An 18,543-nucleotide genomic window follows, 5' to 3' on the forward strand; every position below is an offset into this window, starting at 1 on the left:
TGAGTACCTATGTATCACCAGGAAGTTTCCCTCACTTCCTTTCTTTAGTTTAATGTTTATATACATTTCACTTGGGTTGCTTCCACACAAGAGCTTTTACTCCAGTTTGAATCCAAACTGGAGCTGTTTTTTTAAAAAACAAACATCCATACCATGGTGTCCTTAACTGTCCTCTTCCCAGGTTTTCCCCATTTGATGATATATTTCCCCAAACCTGTATGATATGATTTTTAAAAAGGTCACAGTCAAAGCTCCTTTGTATGTTATATGGATAGGAAGCTGAAACATTTTGAAGATCCCACCCATATTGTAATTATTTGCCTGTTCAAGTCCCCACATGTACTTGAGGACTTTTTCAGGCTTAAAATTAACCCCCTAAAAGTGTTTATATAGTAACATGTAAAAACGTTCTAATGATATACTGCAGTGATCCATGACCTCATCTGAATTACCTACTTAATTTTTTGAAAAATGTCTAACTGATTTAATTGGAGAGATCTTCTGTAACATTTCCTCTGATATCAGAGCACAATGGTAATTCTGGATAAGGGTGCAGTTTGATCATTATAGCCTGTGAGATTAAGGATATTATGGATTTTCCTTTAGATGGTAATGCATACTTCCCATATGAATCGACAGCCTGTGAGCCTTGGAATTTTGCCCTAATGTCAACTACTGGTTCATGGGGAAAGTACACAATAAGTTTAAAAAAAAAACTACACCATTGCTTTTCCATGCAAACACTGAATGACAAGTAATGAGTCTGTTCATCTAGCCTTAGTTCCAAGCAGCCTATGAGCTCCTCAGATAATATTTCCCTGGCCTCCCTCCCCCTTTCCTTTTTCAATACCGAGCATAGAAGAAAACGCCATGCCCAATTTAGGCAAATAATCTACAATACAAACAAAAAAGATTCATATCAGATAAATGCAGACAATGAAAACAAAACTGCTCTGCTCTAAAGAGTAGGAAAGAAAACTGATTTAAGTGGCATGATTCAAGTCTGTAAGAACATAGTCTGAGATTTATCCTATGCACAATTTACCTCATGCATCTAAACCTCCAGTTCTCCAAGGGAGAAGAAATAATGTTGGTTATTTCAATGAGAGGTGCTATACATACAAAAAGCCTTCAGAGCATTGTTAGACAAAGAAAGAATATATCACAAGGCTGCTATTTTAAAATGGAAGAAACGGGTGCTAGGCATTATATCCTTGCTATTTTATTCTCACCAAAATGCAAAGCCTGTATTATCTTGCAAGTATGTGTAAACTTTTTCCTCCTGAGAGGGTTTCCCTCTCCCTTTTCCTTGAAATATAATTATAATCAATAATGAAATATAAATATAATAATGACTCTCAAAAATCCAGCATTTATTATTAGCAATAAATAATACTAATTGATAATTTGATGAGATGTTGGTAGGTGAAAGAAACAAAAAGTGTTAAAAGATATGACAAGAACAAATGTTCAGAGGAAGTATCCTCTCTTCTCAGAAGTTAAACATGCAGATTTCAACCCTAACATCATTTACTGATTTCCAGAGCACTGAAGAGATTCAGAGCCTTCCCAACTGCACATGCCATCCATGCTGTTGTTTAGGGCTGGTAATATTTTTAGAGACGCCAGTGAAGCAACAAACAGTCTAAGAGGCATGTCTCAGAATATCCTATAGTGTCACTAGGCAGACAACACCTAAGGGATTCTGGGCCATACCCCCTGTATCACATTTTAGTCTGCTGTAGCAAAATACAACAAAAGTCCAGTAGCACTTTAAGGTGAAAACAATTATTTCAGTATGAGTTTTCATAAATCATAGCTCACAGCTCAAATCTTAGGAAGTAAGCTGTGGTAGGGTTGCCAGCCTCTATGTGGGGCCTGGAGGCCTCCCACTTTTACAACTGATCTCCAGCTGGCAGAGATCAGCTCCCCTGGAGAAAATGGCTGCTTTGAAGGGTGGTCTCTATGGCATTGTACCATGCTGAGGCCCCTCCCTTCTCCAAACCCTGCCTTCTCCTGGATCCACCCCCAAAGTCTCCAGGTGTTTTCCAACACAGACCTGGCAACCCTTTACAGTGGCACTGGACTATCTATCTATCTATCTATCTATCTATCTATCTATCTATCTATCTATCTATCTATCTATCTATCTATCTATCTATCTATCTATCTATCTATCTATCTATCTATCATCACCTGCCCTGTAAAGTATAAACATATTTACTGCAACAGAACTACGGCTGATAAATTGACTGCACAATACAATATAAGCTCTGTTGGAAACAACTGCTACTAAATCCTCTTTAATTGATAAAATTGAGAAAGTAATCCTAAACAGGTGTACTCAATGGGGCTTACTCCCAGGAGGAGGACTGCATTATTAGATGTTTTTCAACATGAAAGTTAGGAATGTTTTTACTATGATGCATTTCTCACCTGTGCAATCACGTTATTGCTGTATTAGCTAAAATAGACTATGACTTCCCAGAATGTATGTACACAATGAAATGACACAAGCTGAACAATCGCATGTTGTTTACATATACCACATCCATGAAAGTGCTTTCAGTGCACTAAACTTAGCATAAAAAGAGCTCTGCTGAATCAGACCAAGGCCCATCTAAACTAGAACTTCAACTGTGCTCAGATTTCTCTAAGTGTTCTCACCATAATACTGATGAATGAACAACATTTAAAGCAGCTTTAAGTCTAATTGGAGATGATGTATGACATACCCTTTATTTTTGTACACATCAAGACCTTGCCAATGATCACTGGGATTTTTTTGGTTTTGCTGGGATTTTCAAATGTGCACAAGTACTCAATTGCCAAGTGTTATCCTCACCTCTGTATTTTATATGAAACTCTCGTAACTGACACAAGTTAAACATGTTTGGAAGGTAACAGAAATGAATACAGACACACCAGACCATTTCCCATAAGTTATTTCAAATATATTTTGCCTATCAGCTCTCTTATTTTTATTTGTTTTTACTTTCACAGAGCAACATCTTCTTGATTTCCTGTTTCATGAAACTGAAAAGATTTTTGGTGCTATTATTATTTCTGGGTCCACATAGAGTTGCTGGGCCCCCAGTACAAGCAGGGATCCCCCTATTTTTGTGGGTCCCTTTCCTCCTCAAGCCAGCTAGCCAGTGGGGGAAAACCCTGCCTGCAAATGCCCCCAAACTTGATGTAATGATGTCACCTGGAAGCAGGACTTTTTTTGAACAGGAACACACAGGAACACAGTTCCAGCTGGCTTGGTGTCAGGAAGTGTGGTCTAATATGCAAATGAGTTCCTGCTGGGCTTTTTCTACAAAAAAGCCCTGCCTGGAAATGATGATATCATATCACTGATGCTGGGGGGTGGCACTCTAGTTTTTTGCCAAACTCTATGGTAAAATTGGGCTCAAACCATTGAGTTTTGTCCAAAAACTAGAGTGTCAGTTGAGGGGTTCCAGGATTCATTCCAGGAACTGGCATGTGTGCAAAGTACGCACAGTGTGATGACATCACCCAGAAGTAACATCATCCTGTTGCCAATGTGGAAACTAATCCAGTTGTGAATGATTGCTTTAGCAGAATAATAGTGTAATAACCAAAAGTACAGAGATACAACCATAATTAGACTCCAATATATAAGATGGACATCATTCCACTAAACAGTTTGACATTAGCTTGCAGTGTGAAACAAGACTCTGCTGAGATGCAGACTGGTTTAAGTCTATTTTTAGTCCAAGTTGTGGACACCAACTGCAGCTCCAAAAAAATTATACAAACAACTCATGGCAATTTTTACATCCAGCTATGATCCAAAGTCCCAGGGGGGGGGGGAAAGAAGCAATGCAATCCCTGAGATAGTGTGACAAAGCTTTGGGAAGCTTCTTAACCAAACAACCAATGTCTTATACAGGATGAGAGCTTTATTATTTTATCTGATTTCCCCCTCCCACTTTCTATTTTCTTAAATGTTATTGTTTATATGATTTATGAAACTATTTGACTCAGGTACAATTAATGCCGTTGCCTCAGTCTAAATTTGTGCTTAAAGTGACAGCATATTCTGCACAAATTCAGAGGAAAACAGCCAGGAAGCAGGACAGCTGATAACAATAATCAACAGGCATTGTAGGGTTCCGAACCTCCAGGTAGTAGCTGGAGATCTTCTGGGATTATAACTGATCTCCAGACAACAGAGATCAGCTCACCTGGAGAACATGGCTACCTTGGAAAGTGGACTCTATGGCATTAGACTCCAGTTGAAGTCCCTCCCCTTCCCAAAGCCTGCTGTCTTCAGACTCCACCCCCCAAATCTCCAAGTATTTCCCAACCCACAGCTGGCAACCCTTAGTGTTTGCTTAAGGTAAAGAGACACTCCCAGACTGATTTCCCACTAGCTTTATGCCGCTCTCTTCTCCACAAGGCTGCCTTCGGATTTCACACTATCTGCCCTGGGACTGCAACTTGCTCAACCTCTTTTGTGCAGCAAACAAGATCCTCTAAAAACTAGTTTCTGTTTGCCGTGCAAAAAAGGCAAAGCTAGTGCAGCCTTGGGGCAGAGCGTGTAAAATCCCATGGAAGCCCCACTGAGAAGAGGAACGCGAGAACAGCATAAGGATAGTGGGAAGTCGGTCCCTGCGTTGCATGCCAGCCTTTCCTCTTTTATCTTTGAATGTTACCTTCCTCTGTAACCAAGAAATAAATTAAGGCCAGTACCTGATAAAAAAAATAAGATTAGAATATCAGATTATCTACAGTTGAAGTTACAAGTGGATAGACACCCCCATGTTCTCCTTTATCTTCTTCACGATTTTCTGTTATTTTCCAGAAGAGGTTTCATATATGCTAGAAGAGGGACAGGATTCAGGAAGATATGTTCCTTGGATTGGCTCCAGTGCAAAATTTCTGCTTCTGCTAGAGTTTTTGCACAAGTGGAAACACAAGAAAAAGACTGTGGCACCTGCCTCCACAAAGTCCAATTTATTGTATCCCCACTTGCATAAGATCTTGGCAACCAATTTCTGGGCACTATGATATAAAGGACAGAAAACACGAGGTGTTGCACAAGATCTTGAGCAAGCAGAACTGTACCAAGTCCATTTAAGCATTCTGCTTGTGCATTGCTGGGTGTAAGCTGCATTATTAATGCTAATCTTGCAGTTCCTATGATGGTCAGCTTGCTCCAATGCACTAAACACACACAGGAATCCCCAAGGCACCTTGCACGCCAACTAGGACTGTGTATGTTCCTGCCTGATATTATTTAATTTTAATTGTTTATTTAATCTCAGTGTTGGAAGAAACAACCAAGGTCATCTAGTCCAATGTCCTCCAAAACAGGACTACAAGTGATTCTTAACAACCTCCAATTATGAAGAATCCACCACGTCTCACCATCAAAAAGTTCTTCCTCAAATTTAGATGAAAACTCCATTGCTGCAGTTTATATCCACTAGTCTGAGGCTTGTCATCCAACACAACTGAAAATATATCTGCCCTGTCCTCTGCATGGCATCCCTTTAGGTATTGGAAGGTGGCAATGATATCACTTCACAAGTGTCTCTTCTCCAATATAGAGATGCCCAGCTCCTTCAGCCTCTGCTCATGGGACATGATCTCCAAGATCCTCACCAGCTTTGTTGCCCTACACTGGACTCCTTCCAGCAAACTGACACCTTTCCTAAATGGTGGTGTCCAATCCTGAACACAGTGCTCCAGGTGAGGTCTAATCAAAGCAGTGCATGGCAGTACTAATACCTCATCTGTCCTTGACACTACACTTCTACTAATAGCAGCCTAAAATTAAATTAGCTTTTTTAAACCACTGCTTCACACTGCTGGCTCATATTAAGCTTATGATCCAGTAGAAGCTCCAAGTCCTTCTTACTGTTGTTAATAGCCAGACAGATTTTACCTGATATTTATATAACTGATTTTTGCCACCCAACTGCAACACTTTACACTTGTCCCTATTAAACTTCATTTTATTTGCCTGGGCTCAACCCACCATCCTATCCAAGTCCAGCTGCATCCTATTTCTGTCCTCTAAGGTATTTACCCCACCCAAATTTAGTGTCTTCTGCAAACCTGATGAGCACATTCTGAACTCCATCGTCTAATCAGGGGTGTTAAACTCATTTCTTATAAGAGCCAGACCTAACATAAATGGGACTTTGTTGGGTGAGGCCATATGTTTCATAAAATATAATGCCAGGTTGTGGAGATACAAACTTTATAAAAGACACAGAAAAACATAATTAAATATATTAATTTTAACTTAAAAAACAAACAAACTAAAAACAGTAACACTCTTGCAATATTTTGTTTATTTAACAGTCTGATAACTGACACCTCCCAACCCCTCCCCCCAAAAAAAATTTGGCAATGCAATTAAAAAAAAATAAAATATCAAGAAAAGGAATAAGTAGAAAGTAAAATATAAACTACAAATATAAAATGCTCTGTGCCTAGGAAAACATGAAATGGCTGGCATTGCAAACTTCTCCCCCTCACCCATTCACTCACAGTAGCAGCAGCTCTCCAAGCAGGATCTCAGGTTTTTTAAGAGAGTAGTTTGAGATGGGAGAAGCTTGAAGGCCATTTGGAAATAATGGAAGTCAAGAATGAAAACTTACTTACATGGGCTCCACTGAAAAACACTGCAGAATAAAAAAAAAGCCTCAAAGAAAATGAGGAATGGATTTTCCATTAACATCTCTAAACTAGTCTGGGAATGGAAAATCCATTCCACATTTTCCTTGCAACTTGTGTGTGTGTGTGTTGCAATGTATTTCAAAGGAACACAGAGGCTTCTGCTAGTGAAGAGGATCTGAGAAGTTTGGCAGTCCTGCCCTCTGCTTCCTGTGCTCAGCAGCAGCTTGAACTTGAGCTCGAAAGGGTAAGGATAGGCAGAAGAGTGGGCAGGGTGGGAGAAGAGAGCCACAGGCCAGATTAAAGCCCTGGGCAGGCTGGTTCTGGCTCATGGGCCATAAATTTGACACCCCTGATCTAAGTCATTTATGAAGATGTTAACAATGGGTCCAAAGTAGAACCATGAAGCACTGCACTCATCACTTCCCTCCAGGTTGATGAGGGACCACAATATCACCCAATCTACCAACTGATCTCAACATCCTAATTTTCAGATTAAACAGGTTTCAGATTGAAGCCTTTGCTTCAAAAGACCTCACCTAATCTCAGCTCTCAAGGCTATTTCTGCCACACATCTTGGAGTTCACAGAATATTGTGTAAAAAACATCCTTCTTCCTTATTCAATCCAGATTGATATGGCTTTTTTTCTGCCTTGGCCTCTGCTCCCAACCCTGTCACTTAAAAAAAAAAAACTGATGCCAATGTCAGATCCCAGTAAGCTTTGGTGCCACCCACAGTTTCTTGGTGGTTGAATTACTGTCTGTTGGCCAAGTTGTTCTAAGTACTTAGTCCCCATGTACTATGGGCAACTTTTTTAGTCAATGCAAAAGTTATACTATTTTCAGTCATGTGCGTAAGAGAAAAGAGAACTTTCTTGCCTTTCCTCCCTGCTTTTTCCTGGAGGGATCTTAAACTTAAACCCAGAGATGAAAAAGAATGCTAGCATGTTTTATTCCATTTATTAAGTAGTCAAAACCTTGCAATTCTATCCAGTGGCTTTGTACTTGATCTTCTGTTAAACCTCTGCCCTATCTCCACAGTGGATAACAATTTTGTGTTAATTATGATTGAACTGTACCAGATTTGCAAGCAAAAGAGAAGGAACAGTCTTAACCACTGTCCCAACCACTACCAGTTAATGCTACATATCTGGAACTTCCTATCTATCCCAATCCATAGTCCTACCAACTTATTTTTTTATTTATTATTCTTAGTCTATAAAAGGAATGCATCAAAGACATCTAAAATGTAACCTAAAATCCTTTGTGCTAGTCTGAGGCTAAAAAAATAGAAAAGGGATGAGGAAGCAGTCTAAAGATGCAAGATTATGGCTGATTCCGCACTCACCTTTCTCCGGGGGAAGCTTCCATTTCTGGGCAGACCAAACTGGCGATTTTGCACCAGTTGCTCCGCGTTGGCATTTTACGTGGGGCAAACCCGCGATTTGCCCCGCTGCAGTGTAAACCTGTTTTTTCAGGTTTACACTGCGGCAGGGCAAATTGCGGGTTTGCCCCGCACAAGATGCCAGTGCGGAGCAACTGGTGCAAAATCACCAGTTTGCTCCACCAAGAAACGGAAGCCTACCCCGGAGAAAGGTGAGTGCGGAATCAGCCTATATGTCCATTCTGATTTTTTCACATGTTGATAAACTTCCTGTGTAGTCATTTTCAGACACTGCGCAGATATGCTGGACCATTAGGACTAAATTTAATGCCCAATAATGGAGCAAAGGAAATAAAACATACATTCAGTACTTTCTGGTGGTGGGGGGGAGCTCTTTCTCTTCTTTAAAATAAAGATTTATAAAATCTTTCATTTTGCAAAGAAACCTCACCAGAGGAGATGTGGCATTGAAGTATGTTATAAACTGAAGTACATTAAAAATAGCTAGCAGATTTTCTCAGAGTTTCCTGAAAGATATTACACAGCACACTTTAGGCAACACAGAAAGAAATAAACACGCTAAGACAAAAAATAGACTGCAGGCTACTAAATAACAGCCTTATTTTCTTTTCAGTCAAATAACCATACATCACACTTCCTACAATTATAACCAACAGCAAACATTCACGGTATCCTCTCAATTAAATGAATCTGGGGAAGATTTTTCTTCACATAGTCTCAGCTAAACTTCAGAGCTAAACTTCCTTACTCACAGTTTTCATAGCAGAAGGACAAGTTGGGAAAAGGAGTGTGTTTATGTAGGGAGACTGACAAAAGTAGCACCTCTTCAGAAGTCCAGTGAAAAGTCAGAATAATCATTTCTCAAGCAAGCAGAGCAACAGATTTCTAGCTTCCTCCTGCTGAAACAATTCACTGAGCACGAAACAATCCCTTCAGCCATAGAACAAAGGGACAACAATGCCAAGAGAGCAGCATGGAGAAAGAACAATAGTCTCTTACCTTTCTTTTCTCAGAAGCCTGATGAAAGGACAAGGTCTAGAGTATGCATGAGCAGGGGTGGGGAGAAGAAGATGTAGGGCTGCCTATCCTGCCTTCAGAAGCTGCCCCAGTCAGATTTTCCACCAGTGGAACTGCAGCCAAGTCCCTGCCCATGCCTGAAGAATTTCCTGAACAGCATTCCCGTTCTTTTTCTAACTGCTTTGAAACCACACTCTGTCTTTTACTTCAATAAGGCTTTGTCAGGCCAAGTTACAGCTACTGGTCTGGCTCCAGATATCAATTGGCAACACATGTGTTTTGCATTACAGAGCCCTTTTCCCCACATACAAACACGCCCCTGCGCAAAACACAAGGACTCTGTGCATTTAGTGTTGGAAACTATAAAGAGAATCATTTCAATAACAAATGGGGATGTTATTAATATTTTCTTTTTAAGAGTGGGAGGTTCCTCTGCCCCACTTTTGCCTTGCATCAAAGATCCTGAGCTAACCTTCACTTCTCTACTGTCAACTTTCACAGTTTTGCCAAATTGGGAAAGGAGGGGAATTCTGATTTCTTTTCAGGGCCACCCTTACTTTACCTATGGTTCTGTCTTGTTTTAATTTCAGTTGCAAAAAAGGAAGGCTTATTTTTAGAATCTCTCAGCACATTACTGCTATATCCTAATCCTGACATGCACGGCTGTAAACTGCTGCTTCTAAAAATACTACAATTATATCTAAGCTCTCTCACTCTTCAATACACTGACAGCCCCACACAGAAATCCTGAGAACATTTTCTCATTACGCATGAAAGTGGCTGTTTTGGCTGAAAAGTGGGTGGGCAAAGAGCTTAGGCAGGCAAGGTGTTGTAACGTTCATCAGGAAAGGGTCCTAACTCTTGATATTTTTCATTTCCAGATGGTACCATAGATCAAGATGCTGAATAACTCCTGCTGCTTAAGGTGGCATGTGTTTTCTGCAGAAGAATCATATACAGAAATATACATAAATCTGTCTTGCCTTCCCCTATCTCCTCTATAGTCAAGCAGTCCTGGAGGAGGGAACAGCAGCAGAGTTGTCAAGGTAGCAATATAGAAAAGAGATAATTTAGGAGAAAGAAGTATTTTTTGCCTTAAATACTTAAAATGTAGGCCAATTTGCTGTTTCTTAAACATTCCTTTGCAAGCTATTCAAAGACTATTAAAATACATTAAATATCATTGAACCACCCCCTACTCTCTCCATGAACTCTTGTGCTTTTCAAAACTGCTCTGTCTCTCTTCCCCACTTATTCTCTGTATAGCAAACTACTTGGGTTTAGTATTCATAAGTGGAATCCCACAAAGAATCACAGAGGTAAAGAAACCACATTTTCTCCTTTACTTTACCCTCCCTGTGGATGGCTTTTCCAACTGTACAAATCTGCACAGGTGTCAGAACTTCTCAGAGAAATATAGTAATATTCCAAATTCATCAATTCTGTTTGACGTCATGAGAATAACAGCTCCTAACAGAAAGAGTGGGTGAGAAAAGAAGATCATTACTCCAGTTGAGATCAGTTCCACTCTCTTTTATTTAACTATTTTTTTCTTATTTCTAGCTTCTAATCTCTTTTCAATCCACCTTTCTACTTCCTCCAATTACCAACAGCATCATACACTGGCTATTGTATGTTCTTTAAGAAGATACTCCCATCAGTTTCCACTTGATATATCCAGGGCTGGCCCTAGACTGTATGGCACCCTAGGCAAGACTAACTGTTGGCACACAGACATCCCACACTGATAACGTCACTGAATCACATGGGGGATACCCATTTTGGCGCCCCCAGAAGGCCAGAATCCTTGGCTTGTCACCACGCTACTTTGGGACTTGACTATACATGTTTTGGACATTTGGACTGATTTCTATATACTTCTTAGTAAATTGGTCACTAGCTTGCATTTTTTGTTGTGTTATCCATTATAGTGACCTCTCTCAGATTGTACTCAGGATCCAGACAGATGGCAACCATATTCATTTGGCTTGTCTTCAGAACTGCTGATCAACAACAACAATCATGGAGGATTTGAAACACCCCACAATGAGTATTTTTACTATGTTTTTGGTTGGCCAATTCACATGAAGAATGTGCAGCAGAGTGATGTGGATACTACTTCTGTTTCTTTGTGGTACATCTGGTTGATATGGCTGAACATTCAAATATTTGTTCCTTGTGTGTCTGCCTGTTTAAAAGGTAGACACCTATAGGAGGAGTTTCCAACCTGCATTTGTGGCACTTCTAGGAGTGTAAAAGGCATAAGGCAGCTATTGAACAGGTTACAGTCCTCAATAAACCAAGTTTAAATATACATACAATATAATAAGATACACATACACAAAAACAATAATTAAAAACAGGAGAGGGAGGAAGGATCACTGAGGGAATGCCAGACGAAACAAAACCAAAGTCTTTACCAACTGGTGAAAGATGGCAACAGAATGGGACAAGGGAGTTTCTCTGGGTTGCACTCCCTATGTCCATCTCCTGTTGCGGGTAATTCACCAGGGCAACCAAGGTTGTTTCAATTCCATAAACAAGCTTTAGACTGGAAAGGGTCCAACAGTCTGCTTCAACCAACTTGCTCAAGAATGGAACATTTGAGACAGTTGGTTAGTTACTCAAATCTCTTGGTCCAGGGTCAGCTTCTTTATAGTGGATGCACTAGTCAGTTTGAAGACTAGGGCAACCACTCCCTTCTTTCAAGGAATCATTAACTACCTCTTGGGCCCAGTTGTCTCTTTAATTTGTTGAAGGTACACATGACATCAACTTGCTATATCACTCAGCTTCTGCTGCGCGAGTCTTGTACTTCTGATATTAACTGCACCATGAGTAAGCATATCTTCATCTCAGTCTTCAGTTAGAAATTCAGTCTCATTTTGATTTTCTAGCTGTTTTCAGTACATAAAGGCATTCTGATATTCAGGACTTTTTTTGAGCAGGAATGCACAGGAACACAGTTCCAGCTGCCTTGGTGCCAGGGGTGTGGCCTAATTTGCAAATAAGTTCCAATGATGATGCCAGGGGTGTGGCCTAATATGCAAATGAGTTCCAGATGGACTTTTTCTACAAAAACCCTGCTGACATTAAGACAAAATTCTTCATTCATTCATCCACTAAAGAGAACAAAGTAGACACACAGTACTCGTCACAGCTAGAAACCCTTTCCAGATAGATATTCCAGTGCATTGCCCATTTGTCTAGTGCAGGGGTGTCAAGCATAAGACCTAGGAACTGGAACCAGCCCATCTAGAACCAGCCCATGAGCCACTGATGCAAGGGAGGGAACAGGAGGATGCTCAGGTGTGGGTAGGTGGAGCCACTTCAACTGTGACTTTAGCATGGTGGGACAACCTCATCATCTGCAGCAGTCAAGCAGAACCCCTTCACTTCAGGGACTGGTAAGTTGGGAGCCAGTGCAGCCAACTTCATACCTCTTCATTTGATGTGCAGCTCTGGGGATGCTGTACTGGATGGCCACAGGGGACAATGTTTGCACATGGAGAGTACAGACCATCTTCTGCTGGTGCACAGGAGCATCTGCCCAGATGGCTCTTCAGTCTGCCTATGTGGGTTTTCCTTTGCACCCCCCTACCAATCCCTGGGGCCTTGCAGTGAGGACACACCAACTTGGAGCTTACCAGTTGCTGTTCTTTGTAAAAATCCACATGACTGTTTTCATGATATTAAGAGTTCTGTCAAAACTTTCTTTCATGCTGTCCCTTCCACAGCAACCATGCTCAGCTGTTTTTGAGCATGCCAGTGACAACAGGGTAGCCAGGGTTTTTTGGTAGAAAAACCCCAGCAGGAACTCATTTGCATATTAGGCCATGCCCTCTGACTTCACCAATGTTTCATATGGGGCTTTTTTGTAGAATCATGAACTTATTTGCATATCAGGTCACACACCCTGACACCAAGCCAGCCAGAACTGCGTTCCTGCTCAGAAAAAGCCTTGAGGGTAGTCATCAAAGTCAGTACTGTCTATTCTGATCAGCAATGGCTCTCCATGGCTTCGGGTAGAGGTCTTTCACATCATCTACTATCAACTATTTTTAACTAGATGTCAGAGATTGAACCCAGCATCTTTGCATGCAAAGCAGAAAATCTTTCACTGAGCCATGCTCACCAAATCATGTTCTCTCTTCCAGTTATCATAAAATTAACCATGTCAAATTGGGTCCAAGCATTTCATGTTGGGAAAGCCGAGGTTGAGAAATAACAATTTGTCCGATGTCAATTAATGGGTTCACGTTAGACATAGAGTTTGATCTGAGGACTTCTTGATTAATATTGGGGAGGGACTGTGGCTCAGTGATAGAGCATCTGCTTGGTAAGCAGAAGGTCCCACATTCAATCCCCGGCATCTCCAACTAAAAAGGGTCCAGGCAAATAGGTGTGAAAAACCTCAGCTTGAGACCCTGGAGAGCCGCTGCCAGTCTGAGAAGACAATTCTGACTTTGATGGACCCAGGGTCTGATTCAGTACAAGGCAGATTCATATGTTCAATATGCTATAAAGATAAAGGTAGTCCTCCTGTGCAAGCACCAGTCGTTTTCGACTCTGGGGTGACATTGCTTTCACAACGTTTTCACCGCAGACTTTTTATGGGGTGGTTTGCCATTGCCTTCCCCAGTCATCTACACTTCCTCCCCCGCAGCAAGCTGGGTACTCATTTTGACAACCTCGGAAGGGTGGAAGCCTGAGTCAACCTGGAGTTGGTTACCTGAACCAGCTTCTGCTGGAATCAAACTCAGGTCGTGAGCAGAGGGCTCCGATTGCAGTACTGCAGCTTTACCACTCTGTGCCATGGGGCTCTTTTTAAATATGCTATAGTGGATCTTAAAATCAGGGCATCATTTTTTAGCAGGTCTAATCTATTTTCTCATTCTTACTACTATAAAATACTTTAGCAACACATAAAATCACAAGTGTAACTCTTGAGAATTACCATACAGCAAGGACCAGATACATATAAACACATAAATTGTACTGAAATTTTGTTCTTGGGCTTCAAGGCTACAAAATACTAATGTGTACATATTACTGTATTGTGGGGAGAATAAAAATCCCTATAGATTTTTTGAGTTTTCATAATTCTCCCTGCAGCTAGATAAAATATGGTTATTTGTGAAGATAATTATAATATAAACTTCAGATTATTGCTCTTAGTTCATACAGTTAGATATCAATGCAACTTGAATAAATAATGCCTGCCTACACTGAAACATAATAGTGCTGTTAAACTGCAGTGGTCTGATGCATGAAAATGTTGCTGACAATCATAGATGAGTAAGAAAGGAAGAAAACAGCCAAGGCAAAAATGGCTTAGCTCAAAGGATATTTTGTTTTACATAGCATGTTGCTTAACAACTGTTATGTATTGAACATAGGGGATCAGGCCGCATGGCGATTGCTACTGAAGGCGACCCCCGGGTCCCCAGATGGAGCTCACCAGTCGCCCCGCCCATCAAGATCTGTGGCGGGAAGTTTGACTGACCAGGATTGGCCTGGTCGGATGAGGGGGTTGTTCTGGGTAATGTATATAAGCGGGGCCCAGCCCGCGTGTGCCCTCTCTTGTAATGTGCTACTGAATAAACTATGTTGCCTTCCAACCGTCTCGGTTCTCAGTACATTACAACAACAAAGCAGTTAACAATGCAGTTTATATTAATATATCTTTAAATATCAATGAACTGATGACATGTCTGACAGTTTTCATATAAATATTTACAGATAATCCATTATGCAAATACCAAAAAGACCCTGTTAATAACATAAACCCATTAGGTATATACATTTAACAGCATGTCCTTAGCTTATAGTAAAATATGCACCCATTATTAGGTGCATTACACTTTTTACAATTACAAGGTATTTGGAGCATTTGATTAACATGGCAGTTAATCCACAGTAAATGAACACTTTCAAGTGCTCTTTGTTGGACTATGTAATCCTTGAGTTCTTCCCCCCCCTAGCATGATTGAAATACGTATTTATTTAAACATTTATCAGCCACCTTTTTTTCCCTTATAGATCTCAAAGCAGTTTATAAACTGTCTGGAGTCTGGTACTGACTCTGAGTTTGTTCATACAAATTTTTGCTTCTGAGCAACTCATATTCCTTCTTCCTTGCAAATGTATCCTTGCTCCCCTGTGTTTTCAAGATGTAGTTCACATTGCAGAATGGCAGTATTCCCAGAAATCCGTTCAATTTAGACACACCTGCATTCATTCATGTACAGTGACAAGCAGAGATCTGGATTTACCCTGATCTCCATTTGTGGGGCCACGGGGGAGGGGTAAGAGGCAAGGCAGCTGTTGCTGGTGGAGAGGGGCGGAGCCAGACCAAGCACAGGAAGCAGGGGCCTACCCTAACAATGTGGGCCCTATAGGATGTCTTTGGGTCAGAGGGCAGGGGGCAGCCAACAGTTACTTAGGATGCAGCACCGCCTCTTCCTGCCCTCTTTGACAATCGGATTGCTTGGATACACACGCGTGCATGCTGCTCCAGTCCCAAGCCAAGCACATGGCTTTCTTGCTCAGGAGCACATCTGGCACAGATGAGAGGTCAGGAGAAGGACACAATGAGGGAAGGGACAGAGCAGATGAGTACAGCAAGCTTACTGGAAAAAACTTACAGAAACGGTCTGCAAGGATACTCCAGGAGGGTAACAAACAACTCCCCCCCTCTCACAGCCTCCTGGGCCCCTTAGTAGCTCTGTTTATTCCGTGGTCATATCTGTAACCCCAGTTGAGCAAGGAAAAGGGTGGAAGAGGAGATCATGCCAGGAGTTAAATCTGCCTCGATGAGTCTTTTTTTTTTTTTTTTTACAATGCTGCTGCTGAGTGGCTTGGGGCTCATATGACTAGGGTTGCAAATCCCCAGGTGGAAGCAGGGGTTCCCCCTGTTTGGAAGCCCTCCCGCCACTTCAGGGTCACCAAAAGGGGGGGGGGGGAAACGTCAGGCGGGCACTCCATTTTTCCCCAGAGAAACCCGATTCCCATAAGATATAATGGGAGAATTGATCTGTGGGTATTTGGGGCTTGGGGGGGGGGGCTGTTTTTTGAGGTAGAGGCACCAGATTTTCAGCATAGCATCCAGTACCTCTGGATGACCCTCCAAGTTTCAAAACGATTGGATCAGGGGGTCCAATTCTATGAGCCCCAAAAAGATGCCCCTATCCTTAATTGTTTCCAAAAAGAGGGAAGGCATTTAAAAAGCATGCTTTTCCTTTGAATGTGATGGCCAGAACTCCCTTTGGAGTTCAATTATGCTTGTCACAAGGCAGTGGGGTTTCAAATCAGTACACAGCACCTTTGCAGATCTGTTCTGTATAAAGCAGCTGATTATGCAGCTAGGCTGCAGGGATCTGATTCAGGATGTGGCAGTTCATTTTCTGGGCAAAGCAGTTTGGTCCAATTCAGTATAAGGCAGCTTCATGCTGTGGCCTTGCTCTCCAGTCTGGGGGAAACAATGGGTGCTACAGGTTTCCTGGTTCAGGCAGAGGACAGCAATTTGGTAAGGTGGCATCTCAATAACTCATTCAGCTTTGGCATCTTAGTGAACATATGAAGCTGCCTTATACTGAATCAGACCCTTGGTCCATCAAAGTCAGTATTGTCTTCTCAGACTGGCAGCAGCTCTCCAGGGTCTCAAGCTGAGGTTTTTCACACCTATTTGCCTGGACCCTTTTTTGGAGATGCCGGGGATTGAACCTGGGACCTTCTGCTTCCCAAGCAGATGATCTACCACTGAGCCACTGTCCCTCCCCAAGTGGCATTTCTATAACTCTAATTCAGCTTTAATTCAGCTTTGCACTTGGTCCTCTATATCAGGCAGAGGAGGGACCACTTAAATATTGTCCTTTCTGAGTTCAGAGCGACATGCCACTAAGATGGTCTACATGCCAGCCAAGAGCCACCTCCACCACATCTGCACCTGCTTGAGCTTCGAGGAAGATGGCACCTGTGACTGGTTCTGCCCCCCTGGCCACATCTGTATCCAAGAAGGGGAGGGGAGAATGTGGAGCTGGGCACAGGGCTGGGACTGCCAACTCCCTCCAGGGCATCTCCCATGCACAAGAATTTCTTACAGACACTTTCCCACCCCCCCACTCCCACTTCAGAATCTTCCAGAATTGGTATTGCACAGATACACATTTGACAATCTCCAGTTGGTGGCTGGGGATTACCCAGAACTTTGTATAAACCTGAGAGAGGCATAAACTTTGTATAAACCAGTCTCCAGGAGCTGACTGGAGATTTCCCAGAATTAGTTTTATGCACATTTATAAGCCCCTAACCACTGGGTGAAGAGCCCCATGGCGCAGAGTGGTAAAGCTTCAGTACTGCAGTTAGAGCCCTCTGCTCACAACCTGAGTTCAATCCCAGTGGAAGCCGGGTTCAGGTAGCCATCTCCAGGTTGACTCAGCCTTTCATCCTTCCAAGGTCGGTAAAATGATACCCAGCTTGCTGGGGGGAAAGTGTAGATGACTGGGGAAGGCAATGGCAAACCACCCCGTTAAAAAGTCTGCTGTGAAAATGTTGTGAAAGCAACATCACCCCAAAGTCAGAAATGACTGGTGCTTGCAAAGGGGACTACCCTTACTTTTAACCGCTGGGTGACAGGCTCCAGCATTATTGGTGGGTACAGGCGGCTAATGGAGACAGTTTTGGGATTCAGAGTTAGGAATAGCTAGATAGTGGAGGTTAGTCAGCTAGATGGAAGGGGGGTAGTTAGGTAGATAGACTGGGATAAATAGGTATTTAAACAGGGTAGGCAGATGGAGGGGCAGAATATAGATCCTCGTCAAGACGTCCTGACCAATCTCTGCAGACCTTGCGGGCATAGCACATTTAGGTCAGGGTAGGATTTTGATGGGAAGTTCAAGGTGGCAACGCAGTGCCATGCAATGGCAAGCCACCCCCATTCACCTCGTCAGCCTTTCAGTTGAGCCAATGTTAACATACAGAATTGATTTCACATCTAAATTGTGTAAGATCTAGGATGTGTCATTTAATTATCTTGTGCCTCTAAAGGCAATTGAATGATAAGAGAGAATGCAGCATGGTACACTTAATTTGGATTATCCAAATTCTGCCAAAACTGAGGCCAAGTCTTGCATAGATGTCTGGTTTTCTCTACATGCAATAGAAAGATGGAATGGCAGCAACCTGAATCCAATATTTGATACCTTTGCTTTAAGAGTCAATCAAAATCCAAAGCATTTTGAAAGGATGTATGATTATAACATTAATAATAGCATTAATAAGATGTGGAGAGGAGGGCTGGCTAGGCACCATAAAGCCTATTTTCAGTGTGAATTATCCTGGTCAGACAAATGCCTCCTGACAAAGAATGGCAGCTCAACCACAGAGCACCTGCTAGTCGTGTGGTGCATAGTTCAAGCACTGAGCATGCTGATGTGGCTAGATGGGGGGTGGAGGTGGAGCTCACA

At 42.0% G+C, this 18,543-nt stretch overlaps 1 protein-coding gene across 2 annotated transcripts in view; it reads right to left on the reverse strand.

Moving 5' to 3' along the window:
• The window catches only part of SGCD (sarcoglycan delta), a 366,508-nt gene extending 357,367 nt beyond the window's left edge, over positions 1-9,141 (reverse strand). For both annotated transcript variants that reach the window (XM_060240255.1, XM_060240254.1), the window contains exon 1: positions 9,059-9,141. The gene's annotated coding sequence lies outside the window, so the exon portion shown is untranslated. The remainder of the gene's footprint in view (positions 1-9,058) is intronic.
• Between the last annotated feature and the right edge of the window lie 9,402 nt (positions 9,142-18,543).

This window comes from Heteronotia binoei, chromosome 5, assembly GCF_032191835.1.
Source record: "Heteronotia binoei isolate CCM8104 ecotype False Entrance Well chromosome 5, APGP_CSIRO_Hbin_v1, whole genome shotgun sequence".
Classification (NCBI taxonomy): Eukaryota; Metazoa; Chordata; class Lepidosauria; order Squamata; family Gekkonidae; genus Heteronotia; species Heteronotia binoei.